This window comes from Eurosta solidaginis, chromosome 1, assembly GCF_040869045.1.
Source record: "Eurosta solidaginis isolate ZX-2024a chromosome 1, ASM4086904v1, whole genome shotgun sequence".
Classification (NCBI taxonomy): domain Eukaryota; kingdom Metazoa; phylum Arthropoda; class Insecta; order Diptera; family Tephritidae; genus Eurosta; species Eurosta solidaginis.
Window position 1 is genome coordinate 153881684 of NC_090319.1, and position 17003 is coordinate 153898686.

Below are 17003 nucleotides of genomic sequence, written 5' to 3' on the forward strand. Positions count from 1 at the left end.
TTCAGGAGCCCGCGAATCAGTATATTTCGGCCAGGTTTGGAGAAAATCAATATTTGTTAGTTCTTTTAAGTCATTCTGTCTCAAGTTAAATGTTTTTTGCCATTTATCTTTGACTTCATTTCAATCAGCAATGCTTCTACTGAGAGATGTTTTCAATGCTCTACATATAGTAACATCAATTTCAGGAATAATATAATGTCATTTGCTATAACTTCGTCAATAACTATGCTTATGAGGTCGTCACGGTTTCTGTTGGTCAAATGTTGATTTTTTTGTAGGATTCTAATAAAAGCTTCCCCTTGCAAGTTTGTTGGAGTAAACTTAGTAAATCCTTGTTCAAGAAAGGATAGTTATTAGGGGTATTTAGATCGAAAATAATTTATTAAACTTACTTTGTTGAGACAGTGAGGCGAAGAAGATGATTGGCTTGACGGCATAAAGTTATTACTTTGTAACCATTCAGTTACTTTGCTTGGCATCGACATGGTTTCATCATCTATTCCATACTATTAACAAAATAAAATATGTGAACGGATAAAGATTTTTTAAGAATTTACCAATGTACATACGCACCTCTTTTTTCTTCCAAATAAATAATTTCTCTCTAAACTCTACACGTAGACCCAGCGGCGGAATGGCTTCCTGTAGGTCAGCAGCCTTTAGAAATTGCAGGCTTCTGAAAGTTATCTGCGAAGCTGCAGGCGTTGTCAGATATATGTAATAATAGCAAGTTATTAGCTCGATACAAATATTTATTTGTTAAGTAATTACTCACCTTTTAGGAATGGCAAAACGTCGACCAAATCAAACTCTTTCAGCAGCTCTACCAACTTCTCCTCATCCTGATTTTCAACAATTTGTGTGGTAGTAACAACTACTCCTTCTAAATTTGTACACACTTCTTCAGATTCCACGTTCTCGAAATTATAAATAAAATCATCAATTTGCAACGAGTTGTTCATTTTGTTCACAATATATCAAGCAAAATCCACAAAATAAATTTTTTGTCAGAACGGACAGCAAATAAAATCAACTAAACTCAGCAAACTGCTTCTTCTTACTTATGCATGAGCCATACCTTTAAATATGAACATGTTTAAAATAAAGACGTTTATGTTTGAACTAAAGTGGTACATTTTTGATTCAACTATGGAACGTTGTAATCGCACGCAATTTTTAAAATTAATATGTCAATATTAGAATTAAAAATGCAACATGATTAATTCAAATATGAAACATTTTAAAATCCAAAATACACTTTAATTTTAAAAATGACATATTTAGTTTAAAAATATTTTGATTTGTTTTGAAAATCTTCATTTTTAAAATAATAATGTCCTCGTTAAAAACGTGCATATTAAAAATAAAAATTTTATTTTTGATTTTAAAATGCAATTTTTCTCTGAGTGTACATATATTTCTTTCATACCATCTTTATCATTTGAATTGCGACTGTTTATTTCAAATTTTTTTTAACTCCGATTTAAGAAATAAATCCATAGGTGAAATAACCGTTGAATTTAAAAAAAAATTTTTTGCTGTACAAAAGCGTTTCGGTTTTATTTTTTTGTTTCCTTTGTCCAACTTTGGAGTTTGTATTTTTTTTCATTACGTTTCGGTAGTCGGGTTGCGGACTTCCTTTTGATACCAGTCCCTTAGTTTATGGAAGAGTTTAAGGACTGTGTATAAAAATTCTTCACTATGCACCTTAAAACAATAGCACAACAAACTCCTTTTATTTATGGTATATAAGTTATACTATTTTAATTCACTTGTATTATACAATAGAAAAAAAGGAATAATTAATAAAATAAAAAATGAAATATGCGCAACGGCGGGCGGGCGGTAATTTAACTGACGAACGGTGCGGGCACGATCGATGCGTGTTTTCGGGCGGGTAGTTTAATGACAACTGATTGAGAGTGAGCGCGGTGTTGGTCTGCAAGCACAGCTGTGCTGCACTTGCGCTTGGCCGCACTAGCCGGGTGTCGCCAGACGGAGGGGGCGGACTTAGTCCGAAAACTGGATCATGTCTTCAACATGCTCCCCCCCACCCCGCCCGACGCGTTGATGGGTTAAGGGCGGCATCAACCCTATCAAGGGCCGCCCGTGCCTTTTCGACCAATTTACGAAGTTGTTCGTCCTTGTGACGAGCCGATCGGCTTGGCGGTTTTCCGTGCGGGCTCGTGGGGTTGCCCTGTCTCTTCGTCGGCTGTCGTTGTCCTGGCGTCCAGCATGGTTGTTCGGTCGAGCCCGGTGGAGCAAAGTGTGGTGGCCGAGGACGCATTTTCGGCAGCTGCTTGGGGAGTCGCACGCCCCGGTGGAGTGTGAAATTGCGAGGCAGTGCCGGTGGGTTTTCTCACACTGATATCGTTCCTCCGGTTGCATCGCTAAAAATGCCCGGCACTGTCTTAACACATGCCGTTGACCACAGAGGCGACACTTTGGTCCCTCGGTTGTTTTGCGGGTCCTGTAAAGACAAGAAAAGAAAAATATTCGTATTTGCCGGCATGGGTGAGGGTAGCTTATATATCTTTTTCAGATTGCTAGGGGCATGAAACAGAGGGTACCAGAGGTAGGGTTGGCACTACTAGGCCGTTGGTATCACGCACAATTTGGCAATATTACGGGTGATTAGTCCATTTTGGGTTTTGAGTTCCACAACTCGAACATGGTTATCCGATCCAGGGTGTAAAGTGATTACCCGTCCCAAACGCCATTCGTTCGGGGGTAGTAAATCATCCTTTACCACGACTAAATCTCCAACTTGAATATTGCGTTGAGGGCATTTCCATTTGTACCGCTTATGCAGCTCCTTGAGATACTTGCTCTTCCATCGTGTGCTGAATTGGTGGTGAAGCACTTTCAGTTTCTGCCATTTGTGGACCAAGGTGAGATGCTCTGCAGTTGGCTCCGGTAACGACAAGAGTGGCGCGCCTCGTAGGAAATGCCCTGGGGTTAGGACTAGGGGATCCATTGGATCTTCGGACATAGGAGAGAGCGGTCGGGAGTTGAGGACCGCCTCTATGCGTACTAAGAGGGTGGTGAGCTCTTCGAAGGAAAACTTCTGGTTTCCTGCTACCTTCGTGAAGTGTATCTTGAAACTTTTCACGGCCGCTTCCCATAGACCACCCATGTGTGGAGCGTATGGTGGGATGAATTTCCATGAGAATCCGTGAGTTGCATATTTTTCTGCGACGTCTGTAGCGACTTCCTTGAGAAATGTGGTAAATTCCCTTTGAAATACGCGTTGTGCGCCGACGAACGTCTTTCCGTTGTCAGAAAATATCTGATGGGGTAGGCCACGGCGGCCAGTGAATCGGGCAAAGGCTGCGTTGAAGGCGTTGGTGGTGAGGTCAGAATACACTTCTAAATGAACAGCCTTTGTGGAAAAACAGACGAACACACAAACGTAAGCTTTCACATACGAAACTCTGCGAAGGGGAGAAGTTTTTACCATAAATGGTCCAGCAAAGTCGACTCCTGTTGTATGAAAGGGTAGAGAATATGTTGACCTCTCGGGTGGCAAGGCTGCCATTACCTGCGTTTTCATCTACTGTTTATAGATGGTGCAGGTTTTGCAGTGGAAGACGAGCTTTTTGACCTTTTGCTTCAAACGTGGAATGTAGTACTGTTGCTGTACCATTCGGATCATCAGCTGTTTGTCGGCGTGCAGCAGGTTCGAATGGAGTAAGTCTAACAGAAGAGAACAAGATCGAGAGTTTTTGGGTATGATATTTGGGTGCCGCTCATTAAAGCTATAGGTGGCATATGTTAATCTTCCAGAAACTCGCATGATTCCTGAGTCATCTAGCATGGGGTTTAATGTCAGAAGGGTGTTCTTTTTGGGTAAGGGTCCTGACGTTTGAAGCAGCTCTATCGTGTCTCCGTAATGATTCCGTTGAGTTTGAATGATGATTTTGATTTTGGCATCATTCACTTCGGCGTGGGTGAGGTTGAGCGTGGCTGGAACTTTCAGTTTCCTTGCTTTCTTGATAAACCGCAACATATTGGCCACGACTCTAAGCGCTCGAGAAAACGACGAAAACCGGTCGAGTATGTCTATATTTTCTTTCTGCAGGGTGTGGAATACGTCCCCATGTCGTTGTTCGGGCGGAGTTGGTTGGTGAGGTGTATCCTTTGGCCACGAAGTTGATGGATTGATTAGCCAATTAGGTCCTTCCTACCATAGCGGACATTGGACTAAATCTTGAGGCTTGCAACCTCGAGTGCCCAAATCCGCTGGGTTATCCTTACTGGAAACGTGCCTCCAAGTGGCGTTGTCGACGTTCTTAAGAATTTCAGAGGTTCTGTTGGCGACATACGTTTTCCAGGTATGGGGTGGTTTTTCTAACCAGGCCAGTACGATGGCAGAATCTCACCAGAGAATGAGTTCGTGTTGTGGTAGATTCAGCTCACTTCGCAGCTGTTTCACTAACTTGGAGAGTAAAACTGCTCCACAGAGTTCCAACCGTGGAAGACTCACGGTTTTTAGCAGCTAGCAAATGGGATGAAAAACTATTTTCATGGGTTTGTACTCGTAAATATATACAGGCACAAAATGCTTTTTCTGAAGCATCTGAGAATCCATGCAGCTGGATTAGTTTATCGGGGGAATACTGTACCCACCTAGGGATTTTAATGTCTCTGATATGAGGTAAATTTTCATAAATTGAGGTCCATTTTTGGAGAGCTCCGGGCTTCACGTCTTCGTCCCAATCCGTTCCTTCCATCCAGAGTTGTTGCAGCAACATTTTTGCAAGAATCATTATTGGCGAAAGCATCCTGCGGGGTCAAACAGTTTTGCAACTGCTGATAAAATCTGCCTTTTTGTAGTCGTGTTTTCTGCTGATGGTGGATCATACGTGTAGGTAAAGGTGTCGGTTAGCGCGTTCCACTGAATTCCAAGGGTTTTTGTTGAACTCGAATCATGGAATTTAAGGAAGTCGACGTCTAGCAAATCAGGGTCGGGAACGGGTTTTAAAATTTCAGGGTGATTTGCCGACATCTTCCTCAAAGGGAATCCTGCCGATTTTAAAGCTTCGATAACTTGAGTCATGGAGTTCAAAGTGGACTGTATATTATGACCGCCTGACAAAATATCGTCGACATACGTTTCATTCAACAAAATGTCTTTAGCGAGCGGATATTCATCTTGACAGTCGGGGGCGAGTTGGTGTAGGGTTCGAATTGCCAAATATGGCGCGCATTAGTCTAAAATCTTCTATCGGCAGAGTTGGGTGTTTTCGAAAAACGATTCGATGAAAATCTTTATCTTCTTCATGGATGAGTATTTGGCGATACATTTTCTCAATATCGCCGTTAAAAAAAAACTTATAAAGTCGCCATTTAAGTATGACGAGAATTAAGTCATTTTGTAGAATGGGACCTGTATGAAGCACGTCGTTCAACGAGTTGCCAGAATGCGACATTTTTGATGCGTTGAAGACGACTCGCACTTTTGTGGTTTTGCTGTCGGGTTTTATGACAGCATGATGGGGTAGATAAAACGATAGATATTTACCATCTCTAATTATGTCTTGTTTGGAGGCGGGTTCCATGTGATCCATGGTTAAATATTCATTAAGGACTTCAAAATATTTGTCTCTTAATTCGGGGTTTCTTTCGAGCGTGCGTTCGATGCTGATATACTGCTGTTGTGCTGCGGGTCGTGAATGACCGAGTGCCAGATTGGCTGGAAATTCCGATCTGAAGGGTAGTTTGACTCTGTAGCGCCCATCTTCCTCACGAATTGTGGTTGTCCGGTAGAGGGCTTCGCAGTATTCATCATCTGCTGATCGTTGTTGGGTTTGGTGAACTTCTTCCTGTTCCCAAAATTGTCTCAAAAGTTGATTGATGGTGTCATCGGTGCATTCCGTGACATGAGTGCTGAAGGTTGATACCTTTTCAGCTACAGGGCCGCTTAATATCCATCCGAATATTGTGTTTTAGGCAACTAATGTTCCACTCACATTATGTAGAGGTGAAGATTTGCTGGGTGATATCGCTGCCTATTACCACATCGATTTTCGATGGTATCGAATACTGTGGATCGGCTAACGGTAAATGGGACAGTTCTTCGAGATCGATGCTTGAAACTCTGACTGTGGGCAAGAACTTAGTTAGTTTCCGCAAAATTATTGCTGGTGCGTCTATCATTTGGGTTAAGTCTGCTGAACAGAATGTTATCTGGCAGACTTTATTGGCATTTTTCACAACCGTTCCACCCATTCCAGATATCTGATGGAGAGACTCTTTTGTGGGTAGACCAAGCACCTTTGGTATACGGGATGATACAAAAGTTTTTTGTGAACCTTGGTCTATTAGGGCACGAATTTTATGAAGTTCGCCAGCAAAGTATACTGATACTATTGCTGTAGGTAGTAGGGTGGTTCCATGATTACTCGAAAAGAGTGTAGAAACCGGGTTTTTGTCCCGAGACTGTTGGGAGGAGGTGGCTCTTGCGGCGGCTTTCGATATTGAGGCTCGCTCGTCGTCCGTTCTCCTAGGGGTGCCGGCTTGGGCATTTTGAGCTCTGGGGTTTGGTTGTGATTGTTGGGCTTTGGGCTGCAAATGCAGTAGTGAATGATGACGCTTTTGGCAATAAACGCACGTGAAACTACTTTTACATTCGTTCTTGGGGTGTGACGTTGATAAACAGTTTTCGCAGTAACTATTTTCTCTCACAAATTTGATTCGGGCTGATACCGATAAATTCCTAAACCTAACGCAAGATTTGACTGCGTGGTATTGGTTGCACAATCTACACGAAGCCGTTTTATTGAACTCGGTGTGATATGCATGGGTTTTATTATTATTGGGTTGGGTCGAGTTTTGATACACCGTTCGTGGCGTAAAACTCGAAAATTGGGGTTTCGCTTTGCCTGGGCTATAGGTACTTAGTCTTTCTACTACCTCGTATCTACTGGTGAGGAATTTATTCATGTCATCCCAAAGGGGCAGCTCCTTCCGGGAGCTGAGGGATTGTTCCCATAGTGAAAGGCTTTCACTTGGCAGCTTGGATGAGCAGAGGTAAACGAGGATCGGGTCCCAGTCCGTTGTCGGGATTCCCTGGGTGTTTAAAGTTGACATGCAATTGTTGATTGTTGTCTGCATCTTCTGTATTTGTTCTCCGTTTTCTGCGAATATTGTGGGTAGGTTGAACAGCGTCTTCAGTTGGTTGTCGACGAGTATCCTTTTGTTCTCGTACCTAGATCTGAGCGCTTCCCAGGCAAGCTCGAAATTATCATCGCTCAGTGGGTATTGCTTTACAATAAGTCCTGCTTGACTTTTCGTTTTCAGGCGTAGGTGGTATAATTTTTGAGCGGGTGATAATTTAGGGTGGTTTTTATAGACTGCCGTGAACATATCTCTAAAGGATGGCCAGTCTTCGTATCCACCATGAAAGACTTCGGTGTCACATGGTGGTACTTTTAAATAAAAACCGTTTGCGTTTGAATTATTCATTGGGTGGGCGGGTATTTGTTGTTGGTTGGTGCTAGCAGTATTAAAAAGCTGTAAGGCTTCTAAAATTTCCGATTTGCATGTTTGGTACGTTTCCATGCATTTAGCAAATTTTTGCTCAACCGAGCCGCTGACATCTGTATAATTATCAGAGAAACTTACATCTCGATGGGACTCTAGCACCTTTGCCCATATTTTATCTAGGTCTTCTAATTTGACCTTAAGCACATACTCTGATTAATCGGTAGCTTGGGAGGGTGACCATCTTGAGCAGTAAACTTCTACTTGGTTACCGTCATATATGAATTTCTGCAGGCATTGGTCTGCAGTGGTGGGTTTTTGGCTTATGCAAAAAGATATGCAAGTGCGTTTGGGTTTTATGGGTGCATATACTTCTAGATTTGTATGTAAATTTAATCTTGGGTGCACCGGTAAAATAAACTTTAGGAAAAGTGACAAAATTTGTCAAAGTTCGTTGCTATGGGTTTTTTTATAAAATATATTTTATGTAATATATGTATATATGGGTAACTTGGGCAGCGGTTAATTTCACGCTGGAAAAATATATATAGCTCGTGGATGATTACCGAACTAAGTGGGTATATACATATATACGTATATACTTTTATAATTAAGTAGGTATTTAGCGCAACGAACTTTTTGGGTACCGGGCAGTGGATTTCCGTTAGTACGGGAATGAAATTTTATTTATTGAAAAAATTATGGTTTTTGACGGGGCTGTACCTTTTGGTACCAGTGGATAGACAAATGAAATATTTTTCCGTTTAGGCTTTATGATAATGGTATATCACCAGGGTCCAAATCTTTAGATCGGAGAGTCTAAAATTGGGGGATTTTTGATTTCGGGTCCGTGCTTTAGACGGATGGAATATATACGGGGAATATATTTGGGTAACAAGAGTACTTACTCAGACATTTTTCTGTATAGGTAGTTTTTGAAAGTATGTAGTTTGTGCTCCTTTATTGTAATGTGCTCCTCGTGGTCGATGTGTTGTTGTATCTTCTTTGGTGTTGTGTGTCTTTTTTTCCACTTAAGTTTTCCAACCAAAAGAAATTTTTTCTCAATTGTATTTATTTTTTTTTTCTTTTTCTATTATTATTATTTATAATTTTTTTCTCAAACTGTATCCCTTTTACTTGAGTTTCCGGTTTTCCCAACTTTTTCTTTCTTTTTTGTGTTCTCGTGAAATAAATTTTATATATTTATTCAAAAATTTTCACTTTTATCTTCCTTTGGTTTTTTTTTTGAAAATTTTCAGTTTTTATCTTTTCTTTTGTTTTTTCCCAGGATTTTATTTTCCTTCTTACTTCACTTTTCCTTAAGGTAAAATTTTTTCTTTTTCTTGTATGTTGTATGTTTTGTCCAATTTATTTGAAACAGTTTTTGTTTGTAACACTTTTTTTTGTTAGCACTTTTTGTGTAAATTTGCGCTTTTTTTCACCACCCTAATATTTGGTTCTTTTCTGTATTAATTTTAAAATATTTTTTTTTGATTTCTCAATTTTTCCTTAAAAATTTTTCCTTCCAGGTTCTTTTTTTTTTTGTGTACACATAAATGTATATACATATGTTTTAATAATTTCTGCTTTAACACTTTGTTGTTTGTGTGTTTTTATTGAATTTAGCACTTTTTTAGTTTTCTATGTCCGTGCCGAAACGCGTTTTTACGTGTTTTTATGTAAACTTGCTTTTTGTATTTGTTTGGTTTTTTTTTTTAAATTCTTTTATTTATTTTTTCTTTTTTTTTTTTGGTCGCTGGCCGTTTCAACAACAAAGGACCATGCTTATTTTTGCACTAACACAGCACTATGTGTATTTATAAAGAAGGCGCGGAGTTAAATTAAAATATGTATTTTATTCACACTTCAAAAGCTTGCAATATAAAACAAAGTTATAAAAATTTAGATTAATTATATAAAAGAAATAAGAGTGGGATATTTGCGCGACGGCGGGCTGGCGATTCGGTTTAGCACGACGAAAATCTTTTTACGGGCACGATCGAGGCATGCAGTTGGGCAGTTATAAGTAAACTAAACTGTTGAGAGTGAGCGCGGTGTTGGTCTGCAAGCACAGCTGTGCTGCACTTGCGCTTGGCCGCACTGGCCGGGTATCGCCAGACGGAGGGGGGCGGACTTAGTCCGAAAACTGGATCATGTCTTCAACAGACTGTTAGGAAGCAACAGGCGAATTACACGTATCGTAGCAAGGGGTTTGGAGAACGAGGTGGTAGGGTGCTTATTCAATCAAATCGACACAGGCATCGAATTACCAGCCGATTTCGTCCCAATAGACCTCTGGAATCTTTGCACTGCTAGGGTATTTGGGCAAGCAGAGGTTTCGGTTACTGATAGGGTTGTCATAAACACGTCAGATCGGTCGCTGAATTTTTCGCAGAAATTGGAAAGATTGTTGGAAATGTCGGACACAGAGGAGGGAGCTGTTGGAGGTGAAGGGATACAAGACCCCAGAGCAGGTTCAGCGGGGACTGGCAGAGACAGGCGCACGCAGGCATCAGTAGAAGAGCGCATCGACCAGCTAGGACGTATGATGGAGGTGATGATGCAGCAGAACGCTGAGATGAATCATCACATTGGTGAAGGGCGAAAGGTAAGGGAGGATATATCCACTCTTAGCAATGTGTCGCTTATGTGGAGACATCTATGCGCGCTCCTGCTGCATCCGCTCCTCCACCGAACACGTCCACGCCAGGACAAGATAGGGATGCCACCACAGAACCGCGAACCACACAGATGCAGGAAACGGCCACTCCAACTATTCTGGGCGAAAGAAAGTAGATTTAGACAAATGGCACCTTAATTTCGAGGGGTTAGCAAAGGGGATTACGGTGGAAAGTTTTGTTTTCAGGTTGGAACGAATGCGCGTACAATACCAGCTGTCCTATCAAGAGTTGTTTTCCGATTTCCACTGTCTAGTTTCAGGGCCCGCTCTCAAGTGGTATTGGCAGGTGCTGGAAGATCACGCCGATGATGTGTCGTTTGACTATTTTGGGTTGAAGAGGGAAATTTTATCTCAATTTAAGTCGGCAGAGTCAGACTACGAAGTAATACGCGAGATCATGGAGCGGAAGCAGCAGCCCCAAAAGAGCTTCGACGTATACTATGCTGACGTCCACGACCTAACGTTCCGACTGAGGCAAAGAATCCCGCAGAACGAGCTGGTCAAAATTATTAAAGGCAACCTAAAGTCATATCTGGCCAACCTGACATTCGCAACAAAGACAGAGACATTGGCGGAGTTGAAGGCCGAATTCAAGAGGGCGGCAAAGTTAATTAAGGAAAACAGGTCCAGGGCGAAGCCAGTCAACGAGTTAGGGACAAACAACGTAGATTGGTCAGAAGATCAGGAGAGTGAGTTTAGCATAGAGGCGTTCAACAAAGACAATAGGAATTTAGGGGTTAGTAAGAATATGTCTCGTGCCGCTGTCACATGAAACAATCCTAAACCCAACATCCCAACCAATTTCCCAGTCCTGTCGCAAGTTCGTCGTCCAATGTCCATAGTCAAAATGTTAGTCCTGTTCAAAACTAATTGTTTTGTCCCTCCCCGTTTCACCTTATGTTGTGTTATGCTTGTGGCATGCCGGTGGATTTCTATTTGAAGAACCCGGCAGAAGCAGCAAAAGACACAAAGTGCAAGTCGAATTTCCACTTTATGAAATGCTTTGCGTGTGGAGGTGATTCGTCCTTTTGTGTCTTTAAACCACAGGCGGGAAACCGGGCGTTGGCAGAGATGTCCGGGAGCTCTGCCTCAAACCAGGATCGCCCGGGGAATTAATTGGAGATAGGCAGATAAAAATTTTAAAAAGAGATAGAGAGAACGAGGTAAAGGAAAAAGTAGAGAAAAAGAAGAAATTTGAGCCAGTTAGAGATAGTTTACATGTTAGGAAGTTGAGGTATGAGGAGGCAAGGACAAGAATATTCTGCGAAGAGATCAAGGCTAAAAAGAAGAAGAAAAATTTCGAAAAAATACGGAAGATGCGGGAAAAACACAAGATTTTCAAGAGGATTAGAAAAAAAATTATTTCCACCATAGTTACTGTGCAGGGTGATAATAGGTTGTTCGCCAAAATGGATATCGGTTTACGCGAGGTGCTCGCGCTCTTAGATTCCGGGCTAGCTGCTTGGGGCAAAACGCCCATAAGTTACTCGAAGGGAAGGAAAGCCTGATTCTGCCGATTCAGGGTCAAAATGTGAAGACAGCCAATGGGGGTGAAACCGCGGTTGTTGGTGTAGTGACTCTTCCAGTACTCTGGGATAGTACCACTCGGGAGCTGGAATTTCTGATAGTGCCTGGGCTACAACAAGAGGTCTATGTAGGGATCTATTTCTGGAAAGCCTTCCAGCTTAATGTAGTCAGTAGTGGGCCCCAAATCTAATCAAAGGTTTCTGTCGAATCAGAGCTTACTCCTGCGGATGGTGACTTACCATTCGATGCGGTGCAACATGATTTGAGTCCGGAAGAAACTGTAGCTTTGGATCGTGTAAAAGCACAGTTTCCTTCCTTCGCAATATTTGGGTTGGGTAAGACCGATGTAGAGGAGCACGTCATCGAGGTAACGGATGAGCACCTTCCTGTGAAGCAGCGCCACTACCCTATTTCTCCGACAATTCAAAAGTTAATATTCGCTGAACTGGACAGGATGTTGGAGATGGGCGTTATGGAAGAGAGCAACAGTTGCTGGAATTCCCCGTCTCACTCGTCATCAAAGGAACTAAAAATCGCCTATGTTTGGACGCCCGCAAATTAAATGATCGCACCATCAAAGACGCCTACCCACTCCCACATATAGACGGTATTCTAAGTCGGCTTCAGAATACCAGTTACATATCTGCCATTGATTTAAAAGACGCGTTTTGGCAGATACCTTTAGAGCGAAAGTCCAGGGAGAAAACTGCTTTCACTGTACCTGGTAGACCTTTGTACCATTTCACAGTAATGCCTTTTGGACTGTGCAACGCGGCACAGCGAATGTGTCGTTTAATGGACAAGGTCATACCAGCTTATCTTCGTGAATCTGTGTTTGTGTACCTAGATGATCTACTGGTGTGTTCCGAGAATTTTTCGTCCCATTTAGATATGTTGTCCCGTGTTGCAAAATGTCTTCGTGATGCGAAATCGACGATAAACGTTGATAAGAGTAAGTTTTGTTTTAAAGAAGTAAGATACCTGGGTTTTGCCGTAGACGATCTAAATAAGGTGGCAGCGATGCGAGACTTCCCCGAACCCCGAACACCGAAGCAACTCAGACGGTTCCTAGGGATGACAGGCTGGTACCGCAGATTCATACAAGATTACGCGACAATTGCAGCACCGCTACACGACTGCCTCACTAAAGACAAAATAAAATCTTTTAAAATGACGGACGAAGCGATGCAAGCATTTGATTGCTTAAAGCAAAAATTAATATCTGCGCCGGTGTTAATACATCCGGATTTTGAAAAGCGCTTTTACATGCAATTTGACGCATCCACGGACGGAGTTGAAGGGGTACTCTCCCAACTAGACGAGGACGGAAACGAACGACCGATTGCCTACGTATCTGCGAAACTAAATAAGGCACAAAGAAAATACAGTATCACGGAACTAGAGTGTTATGCAGCGGTCCTTAGTATAAAGAGGTTCCGGCCCTATATCGAGGGATTGCCCTTTACGGTAATAACTGACCATGCCAGCTTGAAGAGGTTGATGGGTCAGAAGGACTTGTCTGGCCGGCTGGCAAGATGGAGTTTAAAATTACAAGGCTTCAATTTCGACATCCAGCACCGTAAGGGCACCCAAAATGTAGTGCCGGATGCTTTATCCAGGGTCGACATGAGTGAAATTTTAGTAAACGACATAATACTGGACATCGACGTAAATTCACCTTACTTTAAAACGACTGAGTACCACGAACTCATAGACACGGTGACAGCGAACAAGGACAAATTACCGGAACTGTGCGTATCTGATGGATACGTTTATAGACGGACGCAATTTGACAAGGGGGAAGGGCTTCAAGGAGACCATGCCTGGAAACTCTGGGTACCTACTGAACTTCGTTCTGGGTTGGTGGAGGCATCGCACTGTTCGCCTTCTGCAGGTCCCGGAGGTATACACAAGACCCTTGCGCATCCGTGAAAGATACTACTGGCCAGGACTTGTGGCAGATGTACAAAATTATATTAAAGGTTGCGATACCTGTAAAGGCAACAAAACCCAAAATGCTTTCCACAAACCGTTGATGGGAAAACAACATATTATTTATAGATTTTATAGATTTATTTATAGATTTTATGGGTCCATACCCACGTACATGTGACGGTAATGTTTATGTATTTTTGTGTCTAGATCACTTTTCGAAATTTGTGTTTTTGAAACCCATGCGTAGGGCAACCTCAGCTGAAGTCGTAAAATTTTAGAACAGGATGTTTTTCACGTGTTTGGTGTACCTGAGTATGTACACTCCGACAATGGCAAACAGTTCGTTTCAGAAATGTTTACATCATTTTTAGCAAGATACGGGACGACGCATGTAAGAACGGGGTTCTACTCGCTACAAGGCAACGCGGCAGAAAGGGTCAACCGATCAATATTGCAAATAGTGAGGTCATATGTAGGCGAAAACCAGAAAAATTGGGACAAACACATTAGTGATGCGGCCTTTGCGTTACGAAGCGTCATCCATTCGGCGATTAACACATCACCGTATTATGCGTTGTTTGGTATGCCCATGGTGCAACATGGTGCATCGTACGAATTGTATCGAAAATTAGGCGCAGTCAAGGATGTGGACTGTGAGCTAGAGTTCACATCAGATAAGCTTCAGGCGATTAGAAATAATATTATAAAAGAGCTGAGGTTAGCCCACGAACGTAGCAAGAAGGTATTTAACACTCGAAGTAGGGATGTGACGTTTAAGATTGGACAAGTGGTATACCGCCGAAATTTTAAACAGAGTTCACAAATCGACAACTATGATCCCAAACTTGCTCCAAAACAAGTAAAATGCATAGTACTTAAAGTAATAGGTAACTCGATGTATGAACTCGGTGATGTTAGTGGAAACAGAATCGGGGTATACCATGCTAAAGACATATTTGTGGCATGATGTTAGTTAATGTTCAATGTTGCATGTTATTTATTACTCACCTTTGTACCGGAGAAACTTGACCCTTAGAAAGTTAACATCCATTTTTATATTTTTTTGTAATTATTTATTCAATTATTTTAGGTTTTATTGACCTGTTAATGTAAGTATACCGTTTTGACTTAACTTTTATTTAATTATACATTCCCAACTTGACATATTAATCCATTTATACATTTGCAACTAGACTAATTTTTTTCAATCTGTGATATATTTTTAGTTCAAACTGTGATATAGGATTAAGATGCCCATCTGTAATACTGTAGGTTAGTTTTTAATTAATTTATTTAATTGTTTTGTAGTGTAGTAAATACATGTTGTTGTAGTATATGTTTTAGTGAAAAGTTAGGTAAGAAGCGAACTAGAAGCCCGGCATTAGGTCGTGGGTCGAGGCCACACGTTAGCCCTGTACTTATAAACCAACCCAAGGCTGCGTTATGAATTTCTTTACGCACACGCTCCATGATGCAGGCACCATCGCCGGATGCGAGCCTGTAACGACAGCCTTTGAGGATTTCTCTGACGACACGCAAGCGGGTATATGAACAGATGTGTAAGCAACCGCCAACCAAATCTCCTTCTCCGCTTTACGATATTAACAAAGCGGATGTTTGATTGTGTGAGTGGGTTAAACTGTTGCTTGCACATATGTGTATATACGTGCCGCTTAAAGGGCGAATGCGGATTGGTTCAACCAAAGCAGGAAGGCGATTCGTGACTTACGGTGTCCTAAATGCCGCAAGGCTTAGTGGGTATAAAAGGGGGTCCCGCTGACCAACAGCATTCAAAATCGGAAAGTCGCGGTCTTAACTAGTGCCAAAAGTGAAGTGAAAAGTTTTATATTCAAAGTGCGTTTTGTTCACCTTAAAGTGTGGGTGCGCGAGTGACAAAATATTTTTTAAGTGCGGTTTCACGCGAAAAGTAAACGCGAGCGAAAAAAATAAGAGTGAACCTTGATACCAGGGAATCCTCCCTAGGTGCACCGCAGAGCAAGGAGTATCGCCACCACTGGGCGTGGAAAAATTCCCTCAAGAAAGCAGCAAAGTCACCGGTAAGTCAAAGTGTGAGATTTGAAATTTTTTTTTGAAAAACCTTTGTTTTTTCCCGTAAATAGAACATTTTTGTTGGATCTTGGTTTAAATAATTTTGTTTGAAACTAAACATTTTTCTTTCTCGTAAATTTTGTGAAACCGGAGAGTTGTTAGTAAACCCTTTTATTTTCGGAATTTTATACAAGAAGAAAAAAAAATTATTGAATTAAAAATAGTTTTGAATCGCTAAATCGGCGCAACCTAAAGTCCACTTCGCGAAAGTAGATTTTTTCATAAATGTTTCTTTGGCACTTTTTATCCAAAAATCATTCCTCTATTATCAAGCTAAACATTTTTGACCCAAAATTCCTTTTCAAATTTTGACCGTTTTTCGGTGTAAATACTTGCATTCCCGTCGAAATATTTGTTGTGAATTTTTATTTTATTAGACTTTTATTCGATCGAATTTGGTTTTGATTTAAAATTCATAAATATTAAAATATGCATAGGTGCACTTACATGTACATATGTATATACATATATATGTACAAGAGCACATATACAAACAAAAGGTAGATTAAAAGAAGAACAAGAGAGGAGATAATTGAAATATTTTTTTTGTTAAGTCATTTTAAATTTAAAAGAAGAGAAACGAAATAACTAAATTTTTTTTCAAATCCAGAAACAATTTTAAACAAAAATTCTTTAAAATAAAAATATTTGAAAATATATATGCGTTCTCTTTTTGCAGCGCACGAAGCCAGCCGAAGGCCGCGACATTATTTTCACATAAAATTTACACAAAATCACACGCAAAAACATACAAAAAGATACAAGTTATTTGGTCGAAGAAAACACGCAAAACAACAACAAACACCAACCACACATACAAAAGGGGTCAATTGTCCAATTAAGGGATTGGGTTCTGTCTAAAAGGGCAGCCAAAGAGGCTATATTGGCCAAAAGCATCCGAACGAATTAGCGCCAGAATTTCGCAAACACATACATAAACACGCACACACAACATAGTCAAAAAGTCACCAACATCACACCGACAAGGAAATAAGACCAAACCCGAACATCAAAGGCAAGACACGCAACTTCACACTATACACATCAAACCACCACACAAAAAGGTAACACAACCTAGTTTACACCGACTTCGAAACCGAGGTCAGCCCGATATAGACAGCAGCAGAAACATCATTGCACGAATACAGGGTATAACAACAGCTACAACAACCAACGTACAAGAAATTCAAGGATCAGGATCCAAGAGACAATTATCCACACAAGGATTTACAAAATTGGGTTGGCACAAAATTGGAGGTAGTAATAC

The 17003-nt window shown here is 41.1% G+C and overlaps 1 long non-coding RNA gene across 1 annotated transcript; it reads right to left on the minus strand.

Moving 5' to 3' along the window:
* Window positions 1-435: 435 nt before the first annotated feature.
* LOC137239146 (uncharacterized) lies at window positions 436-828 on the minus strand. The gene is made up of 3 exons (XR_010949294.1): window positions 776-828; window positions 574-695; window positions 436-506 (listed from the first exon to the last, which is right to left on the minus strand). It is a non-coding gene; the product is annotated as an uncharacterized lncRNA (long non-coding RNA).
* Window positions 829-17003: the final 16175 nt, after the last annotated feature.